Below are 17708 nucleotides of genomic sequence, written 5' to 3'. Positions count from 1 at the left end.
TAAAGGTTTTTGGAAAAGGTTTTAAAAATCCAACTGAAGCAAAACAAGGTACTTTATAGGCATATAAGAGCCAGAAAGGGAAATTGTAAATAGCACTCTCTCCTCATTGCTTAAGCAAAGTACAAGTTTAAAAGGGACTCTGTGTACTGGTATGATGAAAGGTAATTTTTAAAACTTAGAAAAACAAAGCAGCCTATGAAACAAAGGAGGCATGTTTTTTAATATTCAACATCCATCTTGCTGGGTCACTGAAGAATTACTATACTCAGATGAGGCTCCGGGCAAAACCTCTTCAGTGAGGGGGAAGCTATTACAGAGAAACCTGAAGGAGAAGAGTGACTTTGGCCACCTCACCTCTCTTCCTACCTGGATGAGGAGCCCACCCCGGAGGGGACTGTGATAATATCAGGGACGGAGGGTGTCTGGGAATGTAGCCAGCAGCTTGGATGTTCACTAAGTAAAGTGGTGAGATCTACAAGGAAATTCTGATCCCAGGTTGGGATAGCTGTGTCATAGAACTCGGCTTCTGGAAACAAGACGCTTCCCGGCCATCGTCCCAGAGAAAATAATGCAGCTACCCTCCCTGCACCCCATGCAGCCCCTGACTGGGGTGCTTTTATTCTTTCCATCGAGTGGTAAATATTTGATAGCTTGGTTTGAAACGTGATTCATTCCGTATGAAAGGATGCTGAATATTCCCGATTTTGAATTCCACAGATAATTAAAACATTACTAATCATCTGGTGTTATGTGATTGACGGAGAACAAAGGTTAAGAGGAATAGAGATTCCTTATTTTCCATGCCTATTTAAATAGAAGCCGTAACTCATACCCAGTTCAGCCTGACAAACCGCAGAGCGCCCCCCACAGGCGGGCACCGTGCTAGGGCGAGGCATTTTTGATACTGGGTTTTGTCTTCCATGGGCACAAAGGTGGGTTCAGTTACAAAGGCAGGAACGGTTCTGGGTGGATTTGTGAACCTGAGCCATCAGACCATGTAGGCTTGGGGCCGTAAAACCTTCCTGAATTCAAACTCTCAAGGTTATTAAGTACCAAATATTTCTGTATAACTACCCATTACAAAGTCAAGTTTGAAAAACAATACTTGAGTAATCCTTTTGCTTTCTCAGCTGCTTTTGGCAGGGAAGAACACTTGTATATTCACAGACCTTGTGCAATATGATGTGTACTTCTTTGGAAAGAAAGAACCATAAAATACTTTAAAAGTTATAAATAGGTTCCAAGCTTGTCATATCCAAATTAGTACATATGGATGGCCCCGAATCCTTGGTTCCTACTCCATGGCAAGATCGATATTATTTTATTACTTACAGTAAATTATTGTCCACTCTGTTCAAACTCTTTATTTGGCTATTAAGGGGCAGAACCAAATGGACAAGTTTTATATTCTTTTTATCTATTTTCTCCCCCCGTCCCCTTAAATTAATCATGGACCTCAACTCCAGGGCCAAGGCTTATGAAGAATTTTGAGAAAAGAGAGTAATATTTCACAAAGGTAGAGAAGCACTCCTCCGGCTCATAGAGGTGCCTGCTCCAGAGAGAGCATTGCTTTGGATAGTAAGTCACCTGCGGGCAGGGTTGGCCCCTTGGATGTCACCGTATTTCCTGCAGGTCAGTGAGATTCTCCATGGAGTTCTACACATATAAACACAGAAGAAATATTTACTGAAGACACTTTGTATGTTAAAGCTATCTGCCTGCAGTCTTGATGGGGAAAAATACATTTTTTAAAAGAATTTATTTATTTGAGAGAGTGAGAGTGTGCGTGAGCACAAGCAGGGGTGAAGGGGCAGAGGGAGAAGCAGACTCCCCGCCGAGCAAGGAGCCCGCCACGGGGTCTCCATTCCAGGACCCCGAGATCATGACCTGAGCTGAGCCAAAGGCAGACACTTAACCGACTGAGCCACCCAGGCGCCCCCAAACACATTCTTGAGTAGAGCTGACCACATGCAGCGTGGTTAGGCCAGATTACTCGTTGTTTTGGAAAAACAAAAATATGGCTTCAATGAGATTTTTCATTTTGGTTGTTTGGAAACATCTATCTTGAGACTGTGTGAGCATTCTGATGTAAAACCAACAGGTTTCCTGCCCTTTCGAGCAGTCCCATGATCAGCTATATTTCTGTTTCTCTGGGTGGGTTGGTAATTTTCTCTTAGTAACAGATAACAAATGTGGTAATAGGTTATGCTGCTATTTTAGTGTGCAGAAGAATTGGCAGTCAGAAACCTAGTCAGTTCAGCTCACATCCTACCTCTGGGCAAATTCTGTTCATGCTGCATTAAACTACATCTAAGCCGGTAAGTAAAGTGAAATGGAAATTTGTAACTGTTATTCACTCATTAAAGTCATAATGCTTCTTTTACATCAACATCCGGAAGACAGAAAGCAGGATAGAGTTCCTTGGAGAACAAGAGAAGGGGGACAGAAAGAGCTCACTGCCAACTTCTCCTGACCAGCCGTGGCCCTCTGCCCTCCATACAAGTGGCATTAAGTGTATGCACACTTTAAAATCCTATTATAGAAGTCTGCAAGGCAGAGCAGAGAACGCAAACATTTAAAACCCACTCGGTGCTTCTTCACATTTTAAATTCAGGGAGTACTTTGGTTTTAAGTCTTTAAACAGTGAGCCTCAGAGCTGCCAAGTTATTTTTACGGAGCGGATGATACTCTCCAAATGTATTGAATGACTCTCTCTTCATGACAGATTCATTCTAATGATGTTGCTTGTATGCTGAGCAGAGGACTCAGTGTGGTGGAAATAGCCCCGGATCCCCAAACTTAGGAGACCTAGGGCCTAGCCCAGGCAGTCCTGAGCCAGCTTCAAGACCTTGTGTTGCTCACTCCATTAAAAGGTCTGAATGCAGTTAGAAAAACCTGCAACAGTCTTCCCTCCTAGAATGGAGGGCGTTAGTCCGACCCTTTATTTACGGATATGTTTAGAGGGTCACCTTCGATTTATGAGACAGCCCAATGCTACCCCCTCAAGCGTTATTTACTTTTTAGTTTGAACTACTTGAGATCATTTTGTAAGTCTGATGTTTTCTTTGCTAACAAAGGAAAGGCACATTCATGACAGAAAATTATAAAAACACGTAAGACATACGAAGAAGTAAATAAAACCCCCCACAATCCACAATTCTGTTCGGAATAATGTGACATTTTAGAGTGTCTAATATCAGGTCATTTCTTATACATAAATATCCACATATAAGTGTACAAATATGAGCAACCCTTTACATTCTGTTTTACTATAAGCTTTTATCAGATAATAGTCTATGGTGAATATTTCTATTATTAGTTTCTTCAATTCATTTTAAATGCCTAAATAGTGTTTTAGCATGTCAGTGACCCATGGTTTGTTTAAGCAATCCCCTTTTGTTGGGCATTTATGTTGTTTCCAAATTTCCCTCTTCTAAAGGGCTCTGAAATTAACATCTTATAGATAAATCTTTTTTTTTTTTGAAGATTTTATTTATTTATTTATTTGATAGAGAAAGACCAAGCAGGGTGGGGAGGGGCAGAGGGAGAGGGAGAATCTCAAGCAGCCTCCACACCCAGTGGAGAGCCAGACAGGGCTTGATCTCATGAGCCTGAGATCATGACCTGAGCCAAAATCAAGAGTCGGATGGCTAACTGACTGAGTCACTCAGGCGCCCCTTTTTACACATTCTTGATGATTATTTCCTAAGGCTGGTTCTAAAGGGACTTTGTTTCGTCCACTGCTAAACCCCTGACTCCTAGAACAGTGTTTGGCGCATAAAGTGCTCAAATCTTTGTTGAACAAATGAATAAATTCTTACAAGTTGTTGTATTAGAGTGAAGGATGTGCCTGTAGTTACATCGTTTGATACATGTTGCCAAATTGCTTTACAAAAGGTAGTATCAGATTTTATTTCTACTAGCAGCATATTGATGTCAGTGTTCCCAGAATGCTCACTGACACTGCTTTATAAGAAGGAATATTTTTTTTTTTTTGCAAGTAAGAAAAATCCTAAGTCATGCTAACTTAAGTAATAAGAAGGAATTTCCTGTCTCATAGAATTGAAAAGTCCAGAGGCAGGGCAGGCTTCAGGTGTGGATTGACCCCATGTCACCAAGACTATGACTCCATTTGTTGAGAGCCTCCTGTCTGGGTGGTCCTCTGGTGGTTGGCTTTAATTTTTAGCTGAAGCCCTCAAGGTAGCAAGTTGGTTGCATGGAGCTCCCGGAGCCATGAGCCTCCTTGTTCACCTGCAGAGGAAAACATATTCTTTTTGCACAGTTACCAAATAAAAGTCTGATCTTCTTTACATTGTCTCATCTGAGGTTGCAAGCTCACCTTTGAACCAATCTTAGAAGCCAAGGAATGTGATTTGCTAACTTGCTTAGGCCTGACTCCATTCTGGTTTCCCATGATGGAACAAATCCCTAGGGCACCGGGGTGAGATGACCCCAATTTGCTCAGATCCATGATGGCCCATCCCTGGAACTGGGGAACCCTGCCAAACCCCATCATTGTGAGATTCTGGGTTTTTTTGGGAAGAAGAAATGGTAGAGTGAATGCTTTGGAAACAATAAAAAATGATCATGAATATTGGCCTTTATTTTTTTAAATGTACGTATTTTCTAGAGTAAAAGTGCTCTTGTCACTTAATTTTTGTCCTCGTGTTTATGGACCATTTATTTTTCTTTTGAGAACTGCCTTTTTTTTAAAAAAAAGGCTTTTGTCCTTTTTCTTTCAATTTCTAAGAACATTTTAAAGAGCTGATTTGAGGGGCACCTGGGTGGCTCAGTCGGTTAAGCAGTTAAGCTGTGGGCTCCTTGCCCAGCAGGGAGCCTGCTTCTCCCTCTCCCTCTGTCCCTCCCCCTGCTTGTGCTCTCTCTCTCTCTCAAATAAATAAATAAAACCTCAAGGGGGAAAAAAAAGAATTGTATTGATAGACCCATGCTATGTAACATTTTGGAATTGTGAGAAATGGCTTTTTTTTGGAAAGGAAAGGACTCAACCAGGATTCAAATGAACTCTTTTGTACCTTTGAAAAAAATAGTTGTTAAATTTAGATATAACTTAGATAGAGTCAGTTGCATAAATTGAAATGTACGCATGAATACAGTCAGGTGATCGCTCCCCGGATCAAGACATAGAACATTTTCACCAATTCACCACCCCCACCCTACACACACACGCACACACGCACACACACGCACCATTCTGGCTTCTATCCTCATGGATTAGTTATGCCTGTTCTTGTCTTTCATGTGAGTGAAATGATAGAGTATTTATTCACACTTTTGTGTCTGGCTTCTTTTGCTCAATTCGAAAGCATAGTTGCAGGTGTGAACACTGCTTTCTCAGGAGTTTAAGGAAGCAGGATTCGGCACAGGGGCGGGAGGTGTTGAGCGGCAATGCAGTCTTGACAGAGTTTCAGCGAACCCGGAGTGGAGTTCTGAAGCTGGGGATGACCCTTCAGGGTTGAATGAGCTGGCTTTACACCTTTTCAGTGATTCAGTCATTGCGTGTACCCCCCACCCCCGAGAGGACCCATGACCTTGGGTGAAGCAGTCATCTTTAGCCAATGTATTTTCCTCATATGAGGTTGCCAGTTGGAGACTTCTCGGGGCGGCACTGCCAGTCCCTGGGAAAATGCAGGGAGCACGGGCAGTGCCTCACAGTGTCCTTTGCCGTCGAGCCTGTGCCTCTTGGGTTTTCTTCATAGAGGTTATGGGAGCGGCAACTCCAGGCGTCTGGTGCTCCTTTTCCCGAAAGAACTTAGCAGTGGAAGGCTAGTGGGATGAACTACAGCCTCTGTGGCTCCAGGGGACCTTGGAGATGCTACTGATACTCATTTGCACCTTCTTCACTATTCTAGATTCCACTCAGCCTCAACCAGCATCCACGTAGTCGTGGCGGTTTGCTTAGAGTTTTCCGGAGAAACAGAACCAATAGGATATGGATATTGGATATACAGATATATGGGTGGGTGTGTGTGTGTGTGTGTGTGTGTGTATGCAGAGAAGGTGGGGGGACTTGGGTTATGTAATTAGGTGCAGGCAAGTGTGAAATCTGCAGCGCAGGCCAGCAGGCCATGAACTCAGGCTGGACTCCTGTATTACAGTCCTGAGGAGGAATTCCTTCTCCAGGAAACCTCATATTTTGCTGTCTAGGCTTTCAAGTGACTGGATGAAGTCCACACGTGTTATCGAGAATCATCTCCTTTGAGCATATTTATTTATTTATTTCGTTCAGATTTTATTTATTTGAGAGAGAGAGAGAGAGCTCGTGTGAGAGAGTGAGAGCGCGAGCTGGGGGTGGGGGAGGGACAGAGGGAGAGGGAGAAGCCGACTCCCCACCCAGCAGGGAGCCTGGTGTAGCTCAATCCCAGGACTCTGAGATCATGACCGGAGCTGAAGGCAGACACTTAACCGACTGAGCCACCCAGGTGCCCCTCCTTTGATCACATTTATAAAACACCGTCACAGCGACATCTAGATTAGTGTTCCACCAACAACTAGGCACCGTTGCTAAGCCAAGTTAACACATAAAAGTCACCATCACGGGGTGTGATCAAGAGCCTCAGTGCCTAAGGGGTTAAACCCCTGGTCACCATGCCCCTCTCGTGATGTGGCTGCTACCTTTGTCCATTCATTGTCCAAGTAAGGCAAGGTGGTATCAGGAGGCATCCAAGTTGATCATGTGCCCCTGTAGTATAAAGCAGTCCCATTTCCTCCTGATGACTACATCAATTACCCCCATCAGGGTGGTGACTTCCCTTCTTGTCTGCTGGTCCCTTGACATAAGGAGCTTAGGTGGCAACAGTTCTATGTGACTCTCGCTGTGTCTCCTGGCATAGGATTTCTCTTTGGAACTGGGACCTCTACACACACAGAGCCCAGAGTTGCAGGGGCAAGAAGGGTAAACCTCCTAGAGAGTCACTGGGGCGTGATGGGAATCGAGGCCCCTCTTGATTTACACGTTGGTTCCCACACTCACCTATTGGAAACTGTGGTAGAGTTAAAAAAAAAAAAAGTATTTGGTCAGCTCGTAAACCCTTGGAATTTACAGTCTTTTGTATGCTAATGAGATGACCAGGGAAAAGAGACCCTATAGCTTCCAGATGGGGTTTAGTCACTAGAAAAACCTACCCTGTAAGGGTTGGAACTTTCGGCCCCACCCACCCTCCACCTCTGGGGAGGAGAGACGGCTGGAAATTGAGTTCAGTCACCACCAGCCAGTGATTTAACTAATCATGTTTATATAAGGAAACCTCCATAAAATCGTCTAAGCAACACGGTTCAGAGAGCTAGGAGACTGTCGCATCTAGAGAGGACATGAGACGTGGCACCACCGCCCTCCCCATACTTTGCTCCGTGCCTCTCTTCCTTGTGGCTGTTCCTGAGTTGTATCCTTTATAATAAATGAGTGGTCATCAGTAAAGCACTTTCCTGAGTTCTGTGAGCCTGAGGGGGTGATCATGAGAACCCCTGAATTGCAGCCAGTAAGGCAGAAGTGTGGGTCACCGCGGACCTCATTTGCTGCGGCTAAATGAGGTGGGGGCGGTGTTTGTGGAACTAAGACCTTGAACTGTGGGGTCTGCGTTAACTTGCTAGGCACTTACATTACTGATGGATCAATTCTGCCAATGTTTAAATTCAGAATTTTTTTTTAAGTTAGTGGTTTTTAATTATTTTCTTAGTCCAACAAAGTGGTCATCACTCTTCAGCAAGAATTTCTAGAGTCCCACCTGAATGAGGGGATTGTTCATTAAGGTCTTTTCAGTTTGAGTGAAGTAGAATGTTAAGATCTTTGTAGCATTTTGCAACCTCTGAAATCTTTGCTTATCAATTACTGCCCCCCTCGTGCCCCCCGCCCCCAACCAACAGCAGGTCTTTAAAAAAATAGAGCCTGTCTTCCTTTTTAAGCATGTCCATTAGCTTAGACTCCAAGGAGAATTTTTATGGAGATTTTTTAGGCTCTTTATCTTTACTTTTCCCTTATCTGCTACCTACCTCCCAAATCTCCACATTCTTAGCGGACCGAACTCTGATCTCTTGTTTCTTCTGCCCAATGAAACTGACACTTAGTGCTTGGGCCCCATTTCCCTGTGCCAAGGACTGGAAAATAACTTCAGGGAGAAATCTGGAGTGAATGTAGGACTTATTTCAGGAATTCCCATTCTCTCGAGATCTGTACGCCTACATTGCTTGCGGTCCAACGCTTTCCAACACTTGTTTTATATATCGTGTTCAGTCTTTCTAGCTCTTACGTAGCGATGTGAGTTTAGTGGTACCAGTTCCTTTGTCATGGCCCACAACAAAATTCCTTTAAATCAATTATAAACATAGATACTTTTGGTGAAGACTCCCTTACACTAAAAATATTTACGTATTTCTTTATCTTTAAATTCATCAAACAAACATGGCTTGAGGCTTGTCTTATAGCAATTAGCATACTGATGTGGAGTTTCCCGCAAACTCTTACCAAAAACGCAAGAGATTTTCCTTTGTCCATTTGGAAGGTACACATTCATACGGAAAAAATGTATCAGAGTACATAAATGTCTTCTCCACGCTAAACTTTTTGCCTTAGCCAAAAGACAAGAAGCTATGCATTTTCATGATCATGAAATACCAAAGCAATAAGAAAAATCATGGGCGTATCAAAGTCAGCTTCCGGACTGACTTCCTTTATCTATCACCTTCTGGGCAAGTTGTATAAAATTCATTTTCATAGAGCATATTGTTATTAATCACAATGCTCGGGAACAGTGTGGATGAACTAAGATCAGCAATATAAAGAGACCAAGTTACGAGGCAAATACGTCTTTCAGGGCTCGGAGTGCAAATCTTCAGTGCCTCGGTCGTCTTTCTCCTTTCCGCACAGATACGTCGGTCTGTTCTCTGCCAGTGTAGCTTGTGGCCTCCAAGCACGGGGATTTTAGGCTCAGTGATACACTGTGCATTTGCAACCTCTGCTTAGGCATACATATGTGAATTTTATAAGACAATGTGGGAGGGAGGGACCCGAAGTGTCTGGCAAGGTCGTGTAGACGCCCCCCTCCCTGGTCAGTCAACGCTGAATTGAGGAGGGATACGAACATAGGGATGTATCTGTTTCTGGACATGGGGTTTTGCCAGGGAATGATAGCGCCCTTCCACTGGCTTGACTTTCTCTTTTTAGGGGAAGCTTTGTAGGCTTCGAAGCATCATTCCAGATGTTTTCTCGGACATCGTAATATCGATCTTTCCTCAACCTGCAAAATTCCAGCATAACCACAGGTATATGTCCTCGTGGTGAGAGGCGACTCGAGAAATTTGGAACTTGATGGGGAGAATGAGAAGAGCCGGCACAGCGATCAGTTGACGAGCTGCAGGAGTGTCAGTTAAGGAAAGCGGGCAGTCTCCCTATCTGCTCCAAGTCCTCCAATTAGAAAGTAATTCATCAGGCTGTGACAAAGAGACAGGTGCCAATAAATGAGCGGAAAAGCACGCTGAAGAGTCGAACACAATCAGGGTTTCTGTCAGATTCTCACAGTGATTCTGGGGAGAACCTTGTGCAAATCAAGATGCCTTTCTGCACTGTGCTTTATTTTTTTTTAATGTTTTTTTTATTACATTATGTTAGTCACCATACAGTACATCCCTGGTTTCTGATGCAAGGTTCGATGATTCATTAGTTGCGTATAACACCCAGTGCACCATGCAATATGTGCCCTCCTTACTACCCATCATCAGTCTATCCCATTCCCCCATCCCCCTCCTGAGAAACAAACTGAGGGCTTCAGAGGGGAGGGGGGTGGGGGAATGGGATAGATTGCACTGTGCTTTAAATCACATAAACAGTAAAAGTAATGTGATGAAGATTAATATGCATGTATACGTATTTATGGTTATGATTAAGAGATCTCTTGTTTTCTGTGTACAAAGCAAAGCAATTTATCTAAGTATGTTCACAAAAACACAGTGAAATACCCCAAATATTTTATGAAAATAATTTATTTTGGTTTATCCTCTTCTGTGTCTATTTACATTACCGTATGAATGTCCTTGGCCCATTTGTATATGGAACAGTGACGTTTTCAACTTGCACCAAGACTCCATATCAATGTAGGATGTCATAATTAAAACAGTTTTCGTTTCACTTCAGAGGGCAGTTTAAGAGATGAATTGGTGGCATAAAACTTATTTACCTTAAGTAACTAATTACACAGTTGGTTATTTTTCTTATCTCTGGAAGATATTTATAAAATATTTTTCCTCGTGGCTTTAAAAACAGATCTTTTTTTTCTAATTGTATTTCTCTTACAGTTTCAACTTTCCTTTTCTTTTCTTGCGTATTTATGGATGAAACTATCACTATTTTTTTAATTAGGAAAAAAGGACCAACGAGTAATTTCATGTGAAAAATGCAAATTAACATTTTCTTAGGATGCATTGTACTTTGCAAGCAATATCATAGTACCATGTACCAAAATAAATTAGCCTGGTCCAAATATTATATATATGTATGGGCATTAAATATTTACCGTTTTTTGAAAATATGTTTGTTAGTTATTTATATATATACTTTCTATATACAGTGTACATATTTATATGTTGTAAATATTATATTATTAGTATAAAAACATACACATTTTTCCTGCTGATGTTGAGACATCATTATCTCAGCCATGTTGGTAAGTTTGGGAAGAACAAAATATTTATGACTAGTAAAATATTTCAGGTTTGGAGATTTTTAAAAAAATCTTAGAAAACCTGAATCTACCCTTTATTTTCCTGGAACCACCCTGGATTCTTTCCTCTAACCTCTCTACAGGCCAAAATGCATGAGTTAAGGATTTCCTGAACCACCCTCAAATCATACTGAGCCATAGACAAGATGGGTTAAAAAGATAGGTTACTCTATTTCATTTCTTATTGGTTTAAGGAAAAGAAGAACTTTCCTGAAACTGATTGGTGTGTATGGTTTCTCTGCCACTCTTTTATTAATATTAATTAGGGGTATGCACTTGTGTTATATTATCTCAGCTCAGCAAAACCTTGTTAAACTAGTCTAACCAGGAGGAAAGGGGAGAGAACATGAAGATTTCAAAAGAAATGAAATTTTAATTAACTATAAGTAGCAGCTAAAAAGCAGGAAGAAAGGACTGCTTTTTCCTCACTTTGAAATCAATGAGCTGCTCAGTGTTATCCATTTATACATGTCAGAACGAAAGGATGTGTCCCACATAAAAGGATTCTATCTGGAAAATTTCCTGTGATAGTGTAAAACTATAAAACATGCAAGGTACTAGGAGTGTTCAGAACTTCCCGAATATCATGTGTTTTTCTTGGTCAAGAGGAATCAAAGGGTCAAAACACCTAGTTTCAGAGCATATTCGTGGAGGAAAAGTACTTCAGCAATGGCAGAGTAAAGACCTTTGAAAATATGTTCTCGCGTAAAAGCAATGAGAATATTGGCAAAAAAAAATTCAAAATTAGTGTTTTCAGAATTCTGGAAATTTTCATCTTCTTTCCAGTTTCATAGTAATCTTGAAAACCAATAGTGTTGCGATCACAGCAGGTGTGAGTAATAGCAGCCTAGCAGCTACTGGAAGGGGTAAAATGGTGTTAGAGCATCCCCCCAAAGCACCATTCCCAGAAAATGGTCATTATTTGACCTTCCTGATGGCTCCCTGAAAATCTCCACTCCCAGAGCTTGTCTTGATTTGACCTCACCCAGAACTCACCCAGTGCAAACAGCCTTTTTCCTGGGGCACTTGTCAAAAAATGTCAGTGCCAGTTGTTTAACATGGTAGCTGCCTGAGGTCATGGTAACCAGCAATGACTAAAAAACCTCAAAGAAAAAGCCTCAGAATGAGATGTCCATAGGGAGTTTTGAAAAACTCTGCCATGTTCTTGAGAATCTAGGAGACCACATGCATAGGCAAGATTGTGCACGTGCCCAGGAAAAACCTGTGAAGACCCTAATCTCTCACTTTTTTTTTTAAAGATTTTATTTATTTTATTCGACAGAGATAAAGACAGCCAGTGAGAGAGGGAACACAAGCAGGGGGAGCGGGAGAGGAAGAAGCAGGCTCATAGCGGAGGAGCCTGATGTGGGGCTTGATCCCATAACGCCGAGATCACGCCCTGAGCCGAAGGCAGACGCTTAACCGCTGTGCCACCCAGGCGCCCCCTAATCTCTCACTTTTGGTTGACCTTGTGCAAGCAGGAAGTAAAGGCTAAACAGAGTTTTTGACTCCTGGAGCATTGAATGCCTACCTCAACAGGACACAAAGCTTCTTAGGAAAGGCTGGGAGACTTATTTGTTCAAAGCAGTTTGGGAACTTTGTATCCAATGGGTAGATGACAACAAAGCTAGCCAGACTGAGACTTTGGTTACACACAACAAAGAATACACATTTTATGGAATTAGTTCAGCAAGTCACTCAACAAACAGCAGCAACAAAAACAATAATAAGCAACTACAAACACAGAGGTGGGGAAATCTGAATTCCAGAGTTGCTACATTGTATTATTTTAAAAGTCCAGTTTTAACAAATTCTAACAAAAAAATTATGGGTCATGCAAAGGAACAGGAAAGACCATGGGTGGGGGTGGGGCGAGAAGAAAAGCAGTCAAAAGAAACTGTCCCTGAGCAAGCCCACAAGTTGGACTTACTAGACAAAGACTTCAAATAAGCTATTATAAATATTTTCAAAGAATTTGAGGCACCTGGGTGGCTCAGTCATTAAGTGTCTGCCTTCGGCTCAGGTCACGATCCCAGGGTCCTGGGATTGAGCCCCGCATCGGGCTCCCTGCTGTGCTGGGAGCCTGCCTCTTCCTCTCCCACTCCCCCTGCTTGTGTTCCCTCTCTCACTGGCTGTCTCTCTGTCAAATAAATAAAATCGTTTTTTTTAAAAAAATATTTTCAAAGAACTAAAAGAAGCCACATCTAAAAAAAAAAAAAAAAAGTATGAGACTGATGTCTTACCAAATAGAGATTATCAGTAAAGAGGCAGAAATTATTTTCAAAGCATCAAACAGAAATTCTGGGTTGAAAAATACACTAACGAAAATGAAAAATTTGCGAAGGGGCTCAATAGCAGATTTGAGATGGTAGAAGAAAGAATCGCTGAATTTGAGGAGAGGGTGGAGATTGTCCAGCCTGAGATACAGAAGGAATAGTGAAATTTTTAAAAAAAGGAACACTCAGTGGGGTGCCTGGGTGACTTAGTCGTTAAGCGTCTGCCTTCGGCTCAGGGCGTGATCCCGGCGTTCTGGGATCAAGCCCCGCATCGGCCTCCATGCTCCTCTGGGAGCCTGCCTCTTCCTCTCCCAGAGGAGCCTGTGTTCCCTCTCTCGCTGGCTGTCTCTCTCTCTGTTAAATAAATAAATAAAATCTTAAAAAAAAAAAAAAGGAACACTCAGAGACCCATGGATACCACAAGCGTACAAATGTATTCCTGATGGGAGTCCCAGAAGGAAGAGAGAAAAAAAAGAATAGGAAGACTATCTAAAGAAATTATGGCTAAGAAGTTCCTAAATTTGTTGAGAAATATCAATCTGCACATCTAAGAAGCTCAATAGACTCCAGGCAGAAAAGCTCAATGACCCCTTAGCTATATGCATGTTGTAGTCAAACTGTCAAGAGCTAAAGCCAATTGTAACACACTACAAATATAACACACAATCAGTTGTGTTTCTATGCACATGCAATGAACTATCCAAGGATAAAATTAAGAACACAATTATATTTATGATAGTGTCAAAAATAAAATTTTTATGAATAAATTTAGCAAAACTAATGGAAGAATTGTACATTGAAAACTGCTAAACATCATTGAAAGAAATTAAGGAAGACTTACATAAGTGGAAAGACATTGTATGTTCATGACATAATATTAAGGTGAAAATACTTTTCAAAACAGACCCACAGATTCAGTGAAATCTCTTTCGAAATTCTAGCTGCTTTTCTTTGGAAAAATTGGCAAGCTGATCCTAAAATTGTATGGAATTATGAAAGACTGAGAATAGCCAAAACAATCTTGAAAAAAGAAAACAAAGTAGGAGGGGGCTGATTTCAAAAGTCACTCCAAAACTATAGTAATCAAGACTGTGTGGTACTGGCATAAAGCTAGACAGATAGATCAGTAGAATAGAATTCAGAGTCCAGAAATAAGTCCATACATTTATAGTCAATTTTTGACACGTGTGCCAAGAAAATTAAATGGGAAAAGAATGATTTTTTCAACAAATGTGCTGAGACAACAGAGTATCAGAGCCCTAAGTATAAGTGGCAAAGTCTAAAACTCTTAGAAGGAAACACAGGAGTAAATCTTCATGATCTTGGATTAGGCAATAGTTTCTTAGATTTGACACCAAATATACAAGCGCCAAAAGGAAATACAGATAAATTGGACCTCATCAAAATTAAAAACTTTCGTACCTCAAAGAACACAATCAAGAGGGGAAAAAGACAGCTCATAGAATGGAAAAAATATTTCCAAATCACATAGTTGTAAGAAACTTGTATCCTGCTTATATAAAGAACTCTGAAAATGCAACAATAAAAAGGCAAATAACTAACTTTAGAAATGGGCAAAAGACTTAGACATTTCTAAACAAAAGAATAAAAAAAGGAAAAAGATCTGCAAATGTCCATCAAACCCATAAGTCATTAGGAAATGCAAGCTAAAACCACAATGAGAAACCCTTTCACAGTCACTCAGGTGGCTAAAATAAAGACAATAGCAAGTATAGACAAGGATGTGGAGAAGCTGGAGCTCTCCTACACTGCTGGTGATAGTGTAAAATGAAACAGCTCCTTTAGAAAAGTTTGATAGTTCTTCAAAAAGGTAACGTAGACTTACCACATGACCCTGCAATTCTCCTAGGTGTGTACCTAAGAGAATTGAAAATATAAGTCCTAAGAAGAAACCTGTACATGAATGCCCTTTTAGTAGCACCATTCATGATAGAAAAAAAAAAGAAAAAAGAAAAGAGAATGATCCATATGTGTATCAGCTAAGTAATGGATAAAGAAATGTTGTATATCATATTGGGATATTATGTGGCGATAAAATGGGACCAAGTGCTCACCCATGCTACAACATGGATGAATCTTGAAAATATTATGCTAACTGAAAGAAGCTATAGGTAAAAGGTCACAAATTATATGATCCCATTTATACAAAATAGGCAGAATGGACGAACTATAGAAACAGAAAGTAGATTAGGAATTGCTAGGAGGAGAGATACAGGGGCGTGATTGCTAATAGTTTTGTGGTTTCCTTTTGGGTAAAGAAAATATTTCAAAATTGGAGTGCCTGGCTGGCTCAGTTGGTAGAGCATGTGGACTCTTGGTCTCAGGGTTGTGAGTTCGAGTCCCACATTGGGTGTGCAGCCTACTTAAAAAAAATTTCAAAATACGATAATTGTGATGGCAGCACAACTCTGTGAACACTAGAAATACCTAACTGTACATTTTAAAGGAGTGAATTGTATGGTATGTAAATTATACCTTAATTAACCTGTTGTTAAAAAAATAAATACATTGAGAAAGTGGTACCCTTGTGAGCATGAGCCTTGTTGGAGGGGATCCACTTGGATTATTGAACACAGAATGGCAGTCAGAACTGACTATAGAATAAGGTGACTCTTTAAAACAAGTAAGTGGAGTGCTTGGCTGGCTCATTGGGTAGAACGCAAAACTCCTCATCTCAGGGTCATGAGTTCAAGTCCCACAGCAGGCATAGAGTTTACTTAAAAAAATAAATAAAACAAATAAGAGTATTTTATGTCGAAGAGTATATTATCTCCATGGGCATCTGTATTCATCAGGATTTGCCAGAGAAACAGAACCAATAGGAGATACATATATATATCTAAACATATATAAAAGGAAATCTATTTTGAGTAATTGGCTCATGCAATTAGAGAGGCTGAGAAGCTCCACAATCTGCCACCTGCAAGCTGGAGACCCAGGAAGACTGGTGGTGTAATTCATTCTGAGTCCAAAGCCCTGAGAACCAGAGGAGCCAATGTATAAATTCCGGTAGAAGGACAGAAGACCAATGTCTCAGCTCAAGCCGGCAGGCAGGAAGGGACTGAGCCCTCCTTTCCTCCATTCCTTGTTCCATTCAGGCGCTCAATGAATTGGATGGTGTCCACTCACATCAGGGAGGGCGGTCTACTTTCCTGAGGCCACTGATGCTCTCCTCTGGATACACCCCACAAACATACCCAGAGAGAGTGTTAATCTGGGCATCCCATGGCCCAGTCAAGTTGACAGACAAAATCCACCACCCCAGCATCCTTTTGATAGTAAACGATATGCTTATTTGAGTGGTTCTGCCATTACTGCCATCATTTCTTGACCTCTTTTTCTGCGATTGCCTAGGAGCCGGTTGGACAGGTTGGACAGCTGGATCTTCATCAGTGCTGTCAAACATTTCGTTGAGGGTAGACCGTTTTCTCCACAACTCGTTAAAAATTACTCATAGCCAAGCTAATGGATAAGGTGGGAGATTAAACCAATCAAGCTGAATAATACTATCTTATGTTAAAAATGAAGTTTGAAGGCTGTTTTTCTATATGGTTGGTAACCTGTGTAGACTGCAGCAGATCAATCCCAGCCCACCAACACTGGTGTACAAGGCATGTAACTTTCGTTAAAGGACAGCATAGATGCTAAGGTCCCAGGATGGTGCTGTCAGATTGCCTGGTTCAAGTCCTCGCTCTGCCTCTTACTGGCTAGCATAAACACATGTTTTAGGATTTCTTAAATTTTGCTCTGCTACAAGGAAGACCCCAAATGGAAATGCCGAGAATGTTTTTTTTTAAAAAAGATTTTATTTATTTATTCGACAGAGACAGAGACAGCCAGCAAGAGAGGGAACACAAGCAGGGGGAGTGGGAGAGGAAGAAGCAGGCTCACAGCAGAGGAGCCTAATGTGGGGCTCGATCCCAGAATGCCAGGATCACGCCCTGAGCCGAAGGCAGACGCTTAACCGCTGTGCCACCCAGGCGCCCCATGCCGAGGATGTTTTGAACACCGGTAGCATCACTGGGATCAGTGAATAGCGTATGGCGACTACTCTGATAGCACTTGTTATCATACACAAGTTCCAGTATGTTTGTAAAAGTAGTCTCTCTACTTTCTGGTCGTGTTTTTACATAGGATCACAGAGTTTTTAAAAAAAGATTTATTTATTTATTTTTAGAGAGAGAGAGAGCGCGCGCGCAAGCATGAGCAGGAGGGGCAGAGGGAGAAGGAGAGAGAATTCCAAGCAGACTCTGCGCGGAGCACGGAGCCCGACACACGGCTTGATCTCACAACCCTGAGATCACGACCTGAGCCGAAACCAAGAGTTGGACGCTTAACTGACTGCGCCACCCAGGTGCCCCTAGGATCACAGATTTTTAGAGACGGAGTGGATCTTATGATAAAAGTGAGACATCGGATACCCAGTCATCGCTTGACTCTCCCAAGGTCGCACAAATATTAGTGGCAACAGTAACTGGAAAGGACTACTAGAAGTCACGTGTGTGGGTTAATGGGGGTCTTGTTCTCATTCTTCACATACTTCTTCAACAAGAAACAACTCTTAACCTTAAGCTGTGGCTGTCCACTTAATACGATTTCTCCAACATATTTCTCAGCTTCACATTTGGGGACTTTTCATTCTCGTTTTGCCTGCTATTATAAAGCCTAATGCTTAACACTG

The 17708-nt window shown here is 41.6% G+C and overlaps 1 long non-coding RNA gene across 1 annotated transcript in view; it reads left to right on the top strand.

Annotated features, from left to right (window-relative positions):
- LOC148107326 (uncharacterized) overlaps nucleotides 1–17708 on the top strand; it is a 19540-nt gene extending 1832 nt beyond the window's left edge. The window contains exon 2 of the long non-coding RNA XR_015722600.1: nucleotides 17205–17708. This is a non-coding gene — a long non-coding RNA (uncharacterized LOC148107326). The remainder of the gene's footprint in view (nucleotides 1–17204) is intronic.

Source organism: Ursus americanus, chromosome 32, assembly GCF_024610735.1.
Source record: "Ursus americanus isolate L20-20 chromosome 32, mUrsAme1.1.p, whole genome shotgun sequence".
NCBI classification, from domain to species: domain Eukaryota; kingdom Metazoa; phylum Chordata; class Mammalia; order Carnivora; family Ursidae; genus Ursus; species Ursus americanus.
This window is presented reverse-complemented; position numbering and strand designations above follow the sequence as displayed.